This window comes from Asparagus officinalis, chromosome 6 (assembly GCF_001876935.1).
Source record: "Asparagus officinalis chromosome 6, Aspof.V1, whole genome shotgun sequence".
Lineage (NCBI taxonomy): Eukaryota > Viridiplantae > Streptophyta > Magnoliopsida > Asparagales > Asparagaceae > Asparagus > Asparagus officinalis.
This window is the reverse complement of record NC_033799.1, coordinates 73,819,453-73,832,726: the sequence shown is the minus strand read 5'-3', so window position 1 is coordinate 73,832,726 and position 13,274 is coordinate 73,819,453.

The window sequence follows — 13,274 nt, the reverse complement described above, 5'->3', positions numbered from 1 at the left end:
CAACTCGGCCTTCTCTCTGGAAACGATCTTCGTTAAAAAATCTTCAAGATTTTCATATATGTGAATCTTCTGTAACTTCAGCTCCTCTTTATCAACAGCTTCTCTAAGCCAATGATATCTTACATCAATGTGTTTCGTCCTGGAACAAAATGTAGAATTCTTGCTTAAATCAAGAGCACTTTGACTATCAATAAAGATTTGATAATTGTCCTGCTGTAAGCCGAACTCCTGCAGAAATCTTCTCATCCAAATTATCTCTTTACCGGCTTCTGTAGTTGCAATATATTACGCTTTTGTTATAGATAAAGCAACACAGTTCTGCAATCTGGACTACCAAGATACTGCTCCCCCTACAAAAGTGAACAACCAACCTGAGGTAGACTTCTTGTGATCGAGATCACCTGCCATATCTGCATCTGCAAAACCATGTAATACTGCCTTCGAACCTCCAAAATTCAAACACAATCTGGAATTGCCTTTTAAATATTTTAAGATCCACTTTACACCTTCCTAATAAACTTTCACTGGATTAGAAAAAACCATGCTCACAACGCCAACTGCATGAGCTATATTTGGCCGAGTGCAAACCATGGCATACATCAAACTCCCTATAGCTGAAGAGTAATGAATATTCTCCATCTCACTCTTTTCCTCATCTGTAGTCGGGCAAAATTTCTTGCCAAGCTTCAAATGACCTGCAAGAGGAGTACTGACTGACTTGGCATTTTTCATATTGAATCTATCAAGTAACCGTTCAGCATATTTCTCCTGTGATAACCACAACTTCATGGCTTTCCTGTCACGAGCAATATCCATATCAAGAATCCACTGTGCCGAGCCCAAATTTTTCATGTCAAAAGATTTAAATAACTCCTTCTTCAGCCCACCGATTATTTGACTATCCTGATCAACAATCAACATATCGTCCACATAAAGCAAAAGGATAATAAAACTAGAATCTGAAATTCTCCTGAAATATACACACGAATCTGTAAATGTCCTCTGGTAGCCATGACTCAACATAAAAGAATCAAATTTCTTATACCACTGCCTAGGTACCTGCTTCAAACCATAGAGACTCTTCTTCAACCTGCAAACCATGTGCTCTTTTCTCTTCTCTTCAAAATCCTCCAGCTACTCTATGTAGATCTCCTCCTCCAAATCACCATGAAGGAATATAATCTTCACATCAAGCTGCTCAATCTCGAGGTCTAAACTAGCTGTTAACCCCAAGATAACTCTAATGGACGTCATATTCACAACCGATGAATTTTTTTATCAAAATCAATGCCATTTTTCTGACCAAAGCCTTTCACCACTAATCTGGCTTTGTATTTCTGAATCTCTTTGTAGTCATCCTTCTTTAACTTGAATACCCACTTATTCTTTAAAGTTTTTCTATCCTTCGGCAAATCCACCAACTCATAAGTATCGTTCTTCTCAAGAGACTTCATCTCTTCCTTTATAGCTTAGAACCATCTGTCCTTGTCTTTATGAGTATGTGCCTCCTGAAAGCTTTCTGGCTCCCCCTCTTTTATCAGCAAAGAATACTCTAAAAGAGAATATCTCGTGGATGGTCAATGCTCTCTAGTTGATCTCCTAAGTTGTGGCTCTGCAAACTCCTACTGCTGGCGATGCTCCCCCTGCTGAGGAGCCTCATGCTCATGATCCTGATCACCGTCTCTCTACTCTGGTGTCTGACCATCATCACCAACATCATCATCATCATCATGGACCTGCTCTATATCTGTAGGATGCAACTGTACTGGAGATGAAACGGGTGTCATATTTGGAATTTCACTAGCAACACTCTCTGACTGCTCTGCTCTCCCTAAATCTACAATAGTCTGATCCTCCTAAAAAATCACATCTGCTCGTCTGATAATTTATCTCTTTTCTGGATCCCATAGTTTGTAGCCAAACTCATCTTCTCCATAACCAAGAAAGATGCAAGGCTCTTCTCCTTTAGAATGTGTGCAAACGCCTTGCAACCAAACACCTTCAGATGGGATAGAACTCTATCATCAAGCTTCTGCCTCTTCTCCTTTAGAATGTGTGCAAACGCCTTGCAACCAAACACCTTCAGATGGGATAGAAAATATCTTTTCCAGACCAAACACTCTCTGGAATATCAAAACCCAAAAGAACTGAAGGAGACCAATTAATTATGTAGCATGCAGTGCGAACAGCTTCAGGCCAAAAGCTCTTAGATAACTTTGTCATCTTCAACATGCATCTGACTTTCTCCATAATAGTTCTGTTATACCTCTCTACAACTCCATTATGCTGTGGTGTGCCTGGCTCTGTCCTCTGATGCCGAATACCATGCTTGGAGCAATAATATCTAAACTCAATGGAAGTGTACTCTCCTCCATTATCGGTATGTAAACACTTCAACTTCTTTCTTGTCTGCTTCTCCACCATGGCATGAAATTGCTGGACTGAAAACACTTGATCCTTTGTCCTCAACAAGAAAACTCACATCTTTCGTGATGTATCATTAATAAATGTGATAAAATACTTATTACCACCCAAGGACTCCACCTCAATAGGACCACAAACATCAGAATAAATCAAATCCATAATATTATCTTTTCTTTTAGAAGACTTACTAAAAGAAACTCTATGTTGTTTGCCAAATAAGCAATAATCATAAGGAATGAGTGACAAACCTTTGGCAAAGGAAATGAGAGACTTCTTTGCCAATATCTGCAACCCCTTCTTACTTATATGCCCGAGCCTCCTATACCACAAATTGAGAGTGTCACCGTATTGAGCTATGCTCAAAGAATCATATGAAACATTCGCTTAAGTCTTGTATAAATTGCAACATACACTTCCTCTAGCCACCACAAGAGACCCTTTGGTGATTTTACATTTTTCTCCACCAAATTGAATTTTATATCTCATTCGGTCAAAAGCAAGACCCGAAATTAAGTTAAGCCGCAAATTGAGAACATGCCGCACATTCTTTATTATCAATGTGCATCCAGTATCTGTCTGTAAGTGTATATCACCAAGTCCCACAATCTTCGAGTAGCTGGTATTACCCATCTTCACGTTGCCAAAGTCACCTGCTTTATATGCCGTGAAAAGATCTCGATTGGAGGTAGCAAGACATGTAGCTCATGTATCCACTATCCACTCAGAATTATGACTTGCAACATGCATACAGTTTTCTTCCCTACAACTGAGAATAATATCAATCTCAGACAAAGTAGTTGTAGTGACACTGTCAGCTTTCTTCTTCTCATCTTTCTTTTCATCTTTGTTCCCAGCTTGCTCTTTATTCAATGCCCAACAATTCTTCTTGATATGACCTGGCTTCCCACAATAAAAACAACATCTCCTTTTAGACTTTGATCTGCCCTTGGATGTGCCACGACCTCTAAACTGGTCCATGTACCTGCTCCTGCCCTTATTCTGTGATAAGTGCCTGTAAGTTATCTGTGCTGGTATATTTCCTCCGAGACTCTTCATTGAATAAACTACTAGTAACCATACTCATCGATAACACACCATCTGAAGCTGCGTTGCTGACTGTCACAACCAATGTCTCCTAACTGTCTAGCAAAAAACCTAATAGCAATAAAGCATGTAGCTCATCATCGATAGTCATCTTCATGGTAGTTAACTGATTAATCAAACTCTTGAACTCATTCAAGTGTCCTGCTATGTTGCTTCCTTCTTTGAATTTTGAGTTCACCAATCGCCTCATAATAAATGCCTTGTTTCCCACGATTTTCTGCTCGTAGAGATCCTCAAGCTTCTTCCAAAGAGACTTCGCATTAGTCTCACCCGATACATGATAAAACACACTAACGTTGATCCATATCCGAATATAACTGATCACCTTCTTGTGTTGTTTCTTCCATTCTTTATCAGTCATTTTTTAGGGCTTGGCTTCATCTCCCTCAATAGGTTCATGTAAATCTTTATAATACAGAATATCTTCCATCTTGGACTTTTATACTTGCCAATTAGAACCATCCAATTTTATCTCATTGTGCCAAAACTCTTCATCTTTTTCATCCCAAAGCATGCCTCGAACCAGGGCTCTGATACCACTTGTTAGGGATTTTATGGAGATTAATCTGCGGAATTAAACACTAAATGAATAATGGCAGCAATAAAAATATAGGTTGTCTAAAAATTACTGTAGATAGCTGATCCCCATCAAACACCAATGATGAAAGTTATAATTTGATGGCTTCCAGAAGGCTATAATTTGAAAACTTTCATGTAGAGCGATGAAGGTTATAATCTGACAACATTCACAATAACCGATGAAAGTTCTAATTTAATAGCCTTCACAATCAATATCGGGAGTTACAATCTGACGACTCTCGTATTTTCAAGGAGCCAAAATGAAGGTTACAAAATGATGATCTTTGCAATTCTCTAGCAAAGGAGACTACAAATTAACAGTCTCTTCAAATCAAAACGCAAGTGGCCTCGTTCCAGAGCCAAAGCAATGCAAATGCAGCTCAAACCTGGCCACAAAAGCAGCTCACATCCAGCTCCAAATGCTGCAAACGCAGCTCAGATCCAGGTGTCAACACAGCTCATGTTCGGACACAAATGCATCATCCGAACGCTACAGATGCAGCTCAAATTTAGCTACCAACACAGCTTCCAAGCGTTGCCAAACGCAGCTTCCAAGTGCTGCCAAACGCAGCTTCCAAACCTCTGCAAACGTAGCTTCCAGACGTTGCGTTCGAGCTTCTAGACGCTGCGTTCGAGCTTCCAAATGTTGCGTTTGAACGTAAAATTCATGCCAGAACGCAATTCTTGAGTTTGACTCATTTAAACACGAGCTGAACGATTTCAAAACTGTTTTCCATGATTTGAGGGGATCACAACTCTACTCCGAAGTGATTTAAGGGGCGGTTACATCAAATAAGCCACACAAAGGAGCGATTTTAGAGGCGATTACACCCCCTAATCGCCTATAAATAACTGAAAGATCAGCTTAGTTCGGATCTTTAGATCTTTTGAGCATTTTCGGATCTAGAGATCAGCAAAGGGCTTCTTCAATCATCCGATCTGGAAGCATTCTTCGACAACAGAACTCCTTGGAGTCTTAGCACTTGGCTTATTAACCGAATTTTGGTTCAAATCAACTCTTCTACAGAGTTTAAACTAGCACAGAGTTCTTAAACTCATTAAGAGTTATTTTTTGTCACGCAAGTTTTATCGACTTCAATCCATCGAGGTAAAACGTCGGATCGTTAATGAGAAGCAAACTCGACGTAAGTTTCGAGGGAGGCATCTCATTGCTACCGTGAAGAACCCAGTTTTAAACAAAGTGAAGGGTCTCCGTCGATCCCTTCCCTCTTTTGTAAATCGGAATTCCGATTGAGAAGAATTGTAGTTTCTTTTTTAAAGTTTGTTAGAGAGAAATTGTATTGAGAGTGTTGTAATCATTTTTTTCTAAGTCAGTTAAAGAGAATAACACATTTTTGTTCTCAATTTTCTTCTTCGAAATTTCCCACAAACAGAAAAAAACCACAAGTAAGCAAACACCAAGATTTAATGTGGTTCGGTAAATCGTGCCTACGTCCATGGGGTAATCTAGAAAGAAATATTTCACTATGAATCAAGAGTACAATCCCTCCAAGTTACACCAGAACTTGAGGATTAAATCACAAGAGAAACATACAGTGTTACCTCTAGGGCACCAAAATCCTAAAACTTGTCTCACCAAAAATCTCCAACTTCCATGGAGAAATCAGTACCGTACCCTCGATGGCGTAGTCATTCTAAAGACAACGGCTTTTGAATCACTGCAATCGGACACCCGAGCTATCCAGAATCTGAATTTTTCTTTCTCTTTTCTCTCCTCACGGCACTATAGCACCGAAGTACTGTTCACCTGAAAAAACTGTTCATATAAATATTGATCTCAGGGCTCTCTTATATAGAATTCTCCAAACCTATTCCTATTTCAAATAGATCCTCCAAATCCTCTTCTACATAGAATCCTAATTCATGTTGACTTATTATAGATAGAATTCTAATTCATGTAGACCTCCTCATGTAGGTCTTATCTTGGGCTGGACCCAGCACCAATGAGCAACACACACACACGACACACACACACACACACACCACACACACACACACACACACACAACACATCACATATTATATGCCTATATAATGCGTTAGTCAGTATTATATTGTATGTAATGTATATACACGACTATGTATGTGAGAGTATTATAATTTAGTTACGCCCATTCTTACGATGAGTGGTATTATATCATCGTGACTTGATATATTATAGTGTGTAAATTATTGAGTATTATATATTATATTCATATAATGTGAAAATAGGATTTGCAGCTGATCTCATACTGCGACGGTGGCACACCCTCAACCTCGCCGTGAGCTTTGCAATTATGACAGTGTTTGAGGCGCGGTGCGCTAACATAAAAGCAAATAGATTTCTCAGTACCATAGGTATATATATAGTATATATATTATATATATACACGACACACCACACACCCACACACACACACACACACACACACACACACCACACACACACACACACACACTCACAACACACAGCACAGCACACTTGTCCGATCATTCATTTACATATATAAATATAACCATTTGTATATATGTATATAGATATATACACATATGTATACATCTTTCTCTCTCGATATATGTATATATGTGTGTATATATATACATGCATATATATAACTTTGTCAGTGTGTTTATATACATATGTAAGTGTGTGTATGTATAAATATATATAGACATATCTCCTATATATATATATATATATACATTGGTCGCCGAACGGCAAGAACTAAGTCTCCCTCCTTGAAGCTTCATTGTCGGACTCTTTATCAAAAGCCCGGGAGATTTTGGCCTGGTAAAACTTGATTTGTTGGTGAGCTTCCAAACGCTTTTCGTCTAACATCTCAAGTTCTTTGAGACGTTTCTGATGTTGTTCCTCCGTTGCCATCCCTGTTGCGAGAGCAATACGAATGGATGGAATTTGAATTTCTAAGGGAAGAACAGCTTCATGTTAAACCCTAGAGGGGGGGTGATTAGGGTCTTATGCTAATCTAATCCGATTAAATGTTAATTAAAACTAATTAACAAGTTATCCTAGCAAGTATGAAATGCAATAATATATATGAGCTAGGATAAGTAATATACAATATGATATATCCTAGCAAAGAGATATATAGCAAAATATATATGCAAGGATATATAATCTAAGGGTGATATAAACATAAACAAGATAAACAAGATAGTGGACAATGTGAACAATAGATAATTGCGACAAGAATGATATGAACAATAAGCACAAGTGAGACGCCAGGACAATCACAAACACACAAAGATGATCACGGAGTTCGGACCTTCCGTCCTACGTCTCCGCTCCCCACTCCCGGGGAGAATCCACTATCACAACCGGGTTTTTTACGCTCACCCGAATAACGTTTACACCTCATAATTTCTCTCACGGAGTTTGGTCTCCACGACCTACGTCTCCGCTCCTCACCTCGAGGAGATCTCCACACACTCTCTCACAATGTGGCTACACTCCACCCTCACAATACGGTTTTCTAGTTCACCGAAAACTTCACAACACACTCAATGTAACAAATATAAATTTATTAAAAGTTACAATCTCTCACCACCCAACTATACTATGTATGTAAATACTAAAAGCTCAATGTGGGTGTGTGTAATAATGAGATTAAATAAATCAAAACTAAACTCAATATAATTCTAGCTTAATAACAATGATAATCAAATATATAAAAAGAGCTAGAAATAGAGTTTAGAAGACTTCTCAAGTAGATCAAGCACCAATAGAAGAACTCCTCAAGCTCTTGTGAAGTTAATTTCACAAACCCAAACACTCAAATGCTTAAAAGATTCTTAAACAAACTTAAACAACACTTAAACAAGTTTAAACCCTTGTTAAACTTTTTTTAAAACATTCTCTTAGATATATTAAAACTGAGGTATAAGGGGGGTATTTATAGCCTCCCAATACCTCAAACAAAAGCCCAAACCAAAAGACCAAAAACCCCTCCAACGGATACAAAAAAATAACCGTTATGGGCATTCTGGGAGCTAGGCGGTCGACCGACCTTTTTTTCGGTCGACCGCTCGCACTGTACAAACCTGAAAAAGTTCCAGAGACATTTCCGGTCGACCGGTCCGGTCGACCGTAGTTATTGTAGCAGTGTGCAGCTGTTTTGTAAAATCAATTTAAAATATTAAATGAACTCTAAAAATTATGAAATTTTTGGGGAATGTTCTAGACATGTAGAATAACATGTCAGAGAAAGAATTTCTGAAAAATATTTTCCCAGTTGAGAGAAATAAATATTTGAACACAAATTTACAGTTTCTGAAAAACTGTTAACATATACGATTTTGTAAAATCAATTGGCACAGTAAATCAACTCCAAAAATAGTAAAAACTGGAGAAAAGTTTCTAAACATGTAGATAAACATGTCAGAGAAAGAAATTTTCAAATATCACTTCCCATTTACGAAAACTCATCAGTTTTGTAAAACACACACGAACATGTGCACGAACGAAAACGTGAATTTGTAAATTCCTTTAAACATAACAAATCAATTCCAAACTTGATGAAACTTTGAGAAATGTTTGCAAATGATATTTTGAACATGTTACAATAAGAATTTTCCAATTTGCATTTCCCAATTGTGAAATCTCATTATTTTGCAAAAGTGTTCAAAACATGAAAAAAGTGATATACATGAAGTTTGATGTTTTGACATAAACAATATTTTAAAACTTTGCACAATGATTATATAGACTTGATAAAATATGTATATGATGATTGTTAAGTCTATAAACTGAGAATACAATATTTGAGCTTAGAAACCAAATACGTGTGTGTATATGATATTGAGCTTAGAGTATCTAACACACATAATATAAAACCTAAACTAAATATACCAAAGCTTGATCTTGATCTTCAATAGACTTGACTTGATATATTTGCGGATGAAGCTTGAACTCGATCTTTAACTTGAATTGCATAAGCTTCACCGACATTCTGCCAACCTCCTTTGGATATGATCGTTGAAACTCTATTCCATCCATCCTCCAACTATGTTGTTTGTCTATAATAAATAAAAAAATACAAATACTAGACAAACAACGTTAGTGGTAAATTGTTTGTTAAACATCATCAAAACAAGAAGACCAACACTTCACAATCATGCATTAGAGAGTACGGAGTCGCTCCGATAGGTGTGCAGACTGTGGTGCGATAGGCCCAAAGAGCTTCGCCGAGTTTGTCATTCCAGTCTCGCTTGTTGGTCCTCATGAGTTTTGACAAAATCTTTATGATTGTTTTGTTGAAAGCTTTAGCTAATCCGTTCGCTGTGGGATTATATATCGTCGATGAGACATCTTCAATTCTAAAATTTTCGCAGAATTTAGTGAAGGCATTGCTTACGAACTAAGGGCCGTTGTCGTGCATGATTCATCTTGGAACATCATATCGGTAAATGATATGATGTTTGATGAACTTGACGATGTCGCTTGTCTTTACTTCTTTGAGAGGAACTGCTTCATCTCACTTTGAAAAATAATCGGTGATTACCAAAATGAAACGATCACCTTTGGCTGACAGTGGAGAAATAGGACCAACAATGTCCATTTCTCATTTGGTGGCTCGCGCCTATGCGAGCCACTGGCTTTCGTCCTTGTTATTTTGACACAATTCGGCCGCCAGGGGTTTTTTAGGTTCGTTTGGTTTGGACTTGTTTCGCTGTTACGCGTATTTTGTTGTTTCATTGATTTGTCCGCTTTACCGATTCTCTTTATGCGTTTCGTTAGCTTGTAGGCGGCTGACGAGCGCATAGGCCACTTAGAGCCGGCTGATGAGTGTGCGGGTTTATTACAATGTCATCAGCGATTTGCCGCTTCATTGTTTCGATGGTACGTCCTCTCTAGCTACGTTCGGGACCTGTAGGCAATTTTAACGCCTATAGTGAACACGGGGTTCGAGACGTACAATGATTTATATGTACGACATAGACGTATACCTATGGAGGCTTGGCACACGCGGACTTCCGAGAAGAGGATAGTTGCGTGTATTGTTTTTTACCACGACGGGGAGACGATTAGTTAGAACAATATATGTGTGTGTATGGATATCGCTGATGGGCATGGCTCAGTACTGCTTAAGGTAGTGCGTCAGCATACCGTTGAAGTAGGCTAGTGAGCCGTATTTATAGGATGCCTGAGGAGGCAGTCCGTTTCGCATGGTGATGTGATGAGGATGTCTAAGGAGACAGTCTGTTCCGCATGGTGATGCGACGAGACTAATGAGACGTACCTATAAGATACCTAAATAGGTAGTTCATTCTGCACGATGATGCGATGTGGTTAGTGGGCAATATTTACTTAAGATGCTTGAACATGTAGTCCTTTCCGCATAGTGAGGCGATGATACCATAGAACTTTGCAAGAGATAGAATTGTGAAATGTATGATAGTTGAGTCTTGAGCGGGAGATCGTTCATGTAAATGGTTCACCATTAAGTTATATTGTGACGGGCTATATGGTTCACCATTAAGGTATTGGTGTCACGCCCCACTTCCCAAAATACCAGGGAATCAGGACGCGAGCAAGCCCGCGACGTATTAAACTGAGGAGAGATAAGTGCTAGACCCCGCCTTCTCAATCTAATACGCTAAGCGTCAAGAAATACAAACGAAGGCATAGGTCCCCGATCACAGTAGCGAGAATATAATAAACAACTCTGAACATAAAATATATATATCACAACTGAATGTCATCCCAGGCATAATATTCGGGTCAACATGCCCTTATACAAGACTATCTGAAAGAAATGCTAGAAAATATAAAATACATTGATCAACAGAATGGAAGGTGCTACAAAAGTAAATGGAGGACCACTAACTAAGCTTTGGCTTCTTCTACTCGGTCTGCAGAGCACTCCTGCGAGGAATCCTCTGGCTCCTGTACGACTCCGAACTGAAGCTGTCCATCATCTAAATCTGACGTACACCAGAGAAAACAGGTGTACGTCAGGGTGCATGGCATACAGCAAGACCCCACAAAAGAAAAGAACGAACGAAAATCTAAAGCGGAAATCGATACGATAATAGAAACGACAAAAGAACGTGCAACTGGAAATTTTACAAAATCAATCAAGTAACAAGTCGATCATGCAACTAGCGATCAGAACAATCATCCAACTAACAAGGTCATACAACTAGATGGAATTAATACTTAAAAATCTACAACAAGAGACATAGGATGTCGAGCGAAATAATCCAAACAAGAAAACCCTCATGTATATACCATATGTCTCAAATTATAGATAATTAAATATTAATCCCGATCTATGTATGAAAAGAAACACAACTGGCCTACATCTCACAAGAAATCATACCTAGCCAAGAAACGAGGTCATGTAACTAGCCATTCTATAACAGATCACCGGTCACATCTCACACAGAGTCAACGCTCCTGTCATCAGATACTGACTGTTCACAAATCCCCTACGTGCATCCAATCCCGCTACACATGCGGCCAGAGGACTACACGTAAATTGTTTTCTGCCTAGTCCGAACTCAAGCAAAACTCGGGTGACGAAACGATTTCACTGACTAAGGTGATGTACACACTTCACTTTAGCCCTACAAACCAACCCCGGTGGCGACACCAACCACGGGAGCGAGCCTGGAAGATTCATCAACAATCTTATCCGATCACATGAACATTAACTTCCCCATCCCAACTCTTCTCGTTTTTCTAAAACAACACGACACATGTCTCTAGGTCACACAAGGCTACTACGGTCATGACTACTAATGGTTCTCAAACACAACCAGAAATAACGAATACGAATGATCATGTACGATAATATCAAGGCATATCACATAATTAAAAGAATGATTCATTACAATATATATATAATATGAAATAAAGATAATGTGAGAAATCCTAAAATCAAATTCGACGATCGATAGGTCAATGCAGAAAATAAGGAAAACGACTCATATCGATCGAAAAGGAGATATACACGCTACACGAGGAAGCGATCCAAGAAAATGAAATATAGAAAATAATCACAAGTACAATGACGTCACAAAAGAGGAATCCTACAACGTCAACAGAGAAGAACTACAAGGATATAGTCGGTTCATCTCCACAATTTGGAGGAAAATCAAGGCGTATAGCCGACACAGGAATGAAACAAATACATAGGCACGAAGGCCATCCACCACAATGATACACAACCACAAATGAGTCAACGATTACAATACAAGGCCATCAATAATATACATGGCCGACAATTATTTATACAAAGCCGCAAATAATAATATATTTACCGGCAGCGAATTTGCAAAGCAAACCTACACGAGATTCTAAGCTAGTGCATAAGCGAGTACGATAAGGATATGATATCAGTCAATTGCACGAATCAAATGAGTAATCATATGATAGAATATAATTACGAGTATTAATATGACATGAGCATGACTATACAAGCTAACGATAAATCAGAAATGCATATATAACATGAGTGAGTATAAATAAGAGTGTCAACATGTCGATGACAAGGTACATGAAATGTCATTTCTAAAACTATCAATTACACAGTCATAAACTATTAATTAAAAAATAATTATTTTCCAAAATAAACTCTTTTCCAAAATAAATTCTTTTAAATTATTTATAATTATTCTAAAATAATTCTTTTGTCAAATAAATTCTATTAATTTATTATAATTACTCTAAAATGATTTTTTACCAAAATAATAATTATTTTAAATTGATTATTTTGTCAATAAATTCTTTAAAATTATAAATTAATCTAAAATAATTTAATTTTATTTTATCTTTACAGTATCTATTATCATAATATTATTTTTAATATCATTCGTCAAATAAATCCGTGCAGGTTATCACAGTATATGTATTATAACGTGAATGGTCATACGTTATTGTCCACAGTCCATTTTATTCATAATAGTTCTATACGTTATAGTTCTCAGTCCAATATGTTCACGACAGTTCTTAACGAGTAATTATTCGGGTAAAGAGTTCGTATGCATAATTAATCTGTGATCAATCTAAAATTGTACTGAGCAAGAATAGGGATCTTGCAAGTAACTAATTAATTCAGAGTGGATCTAAGAATTGAATGATAAGTCAAAAGAGTATCGGGATCTTGCCTACGAGACCGTGGGGACGATTCGACGTCGACGGA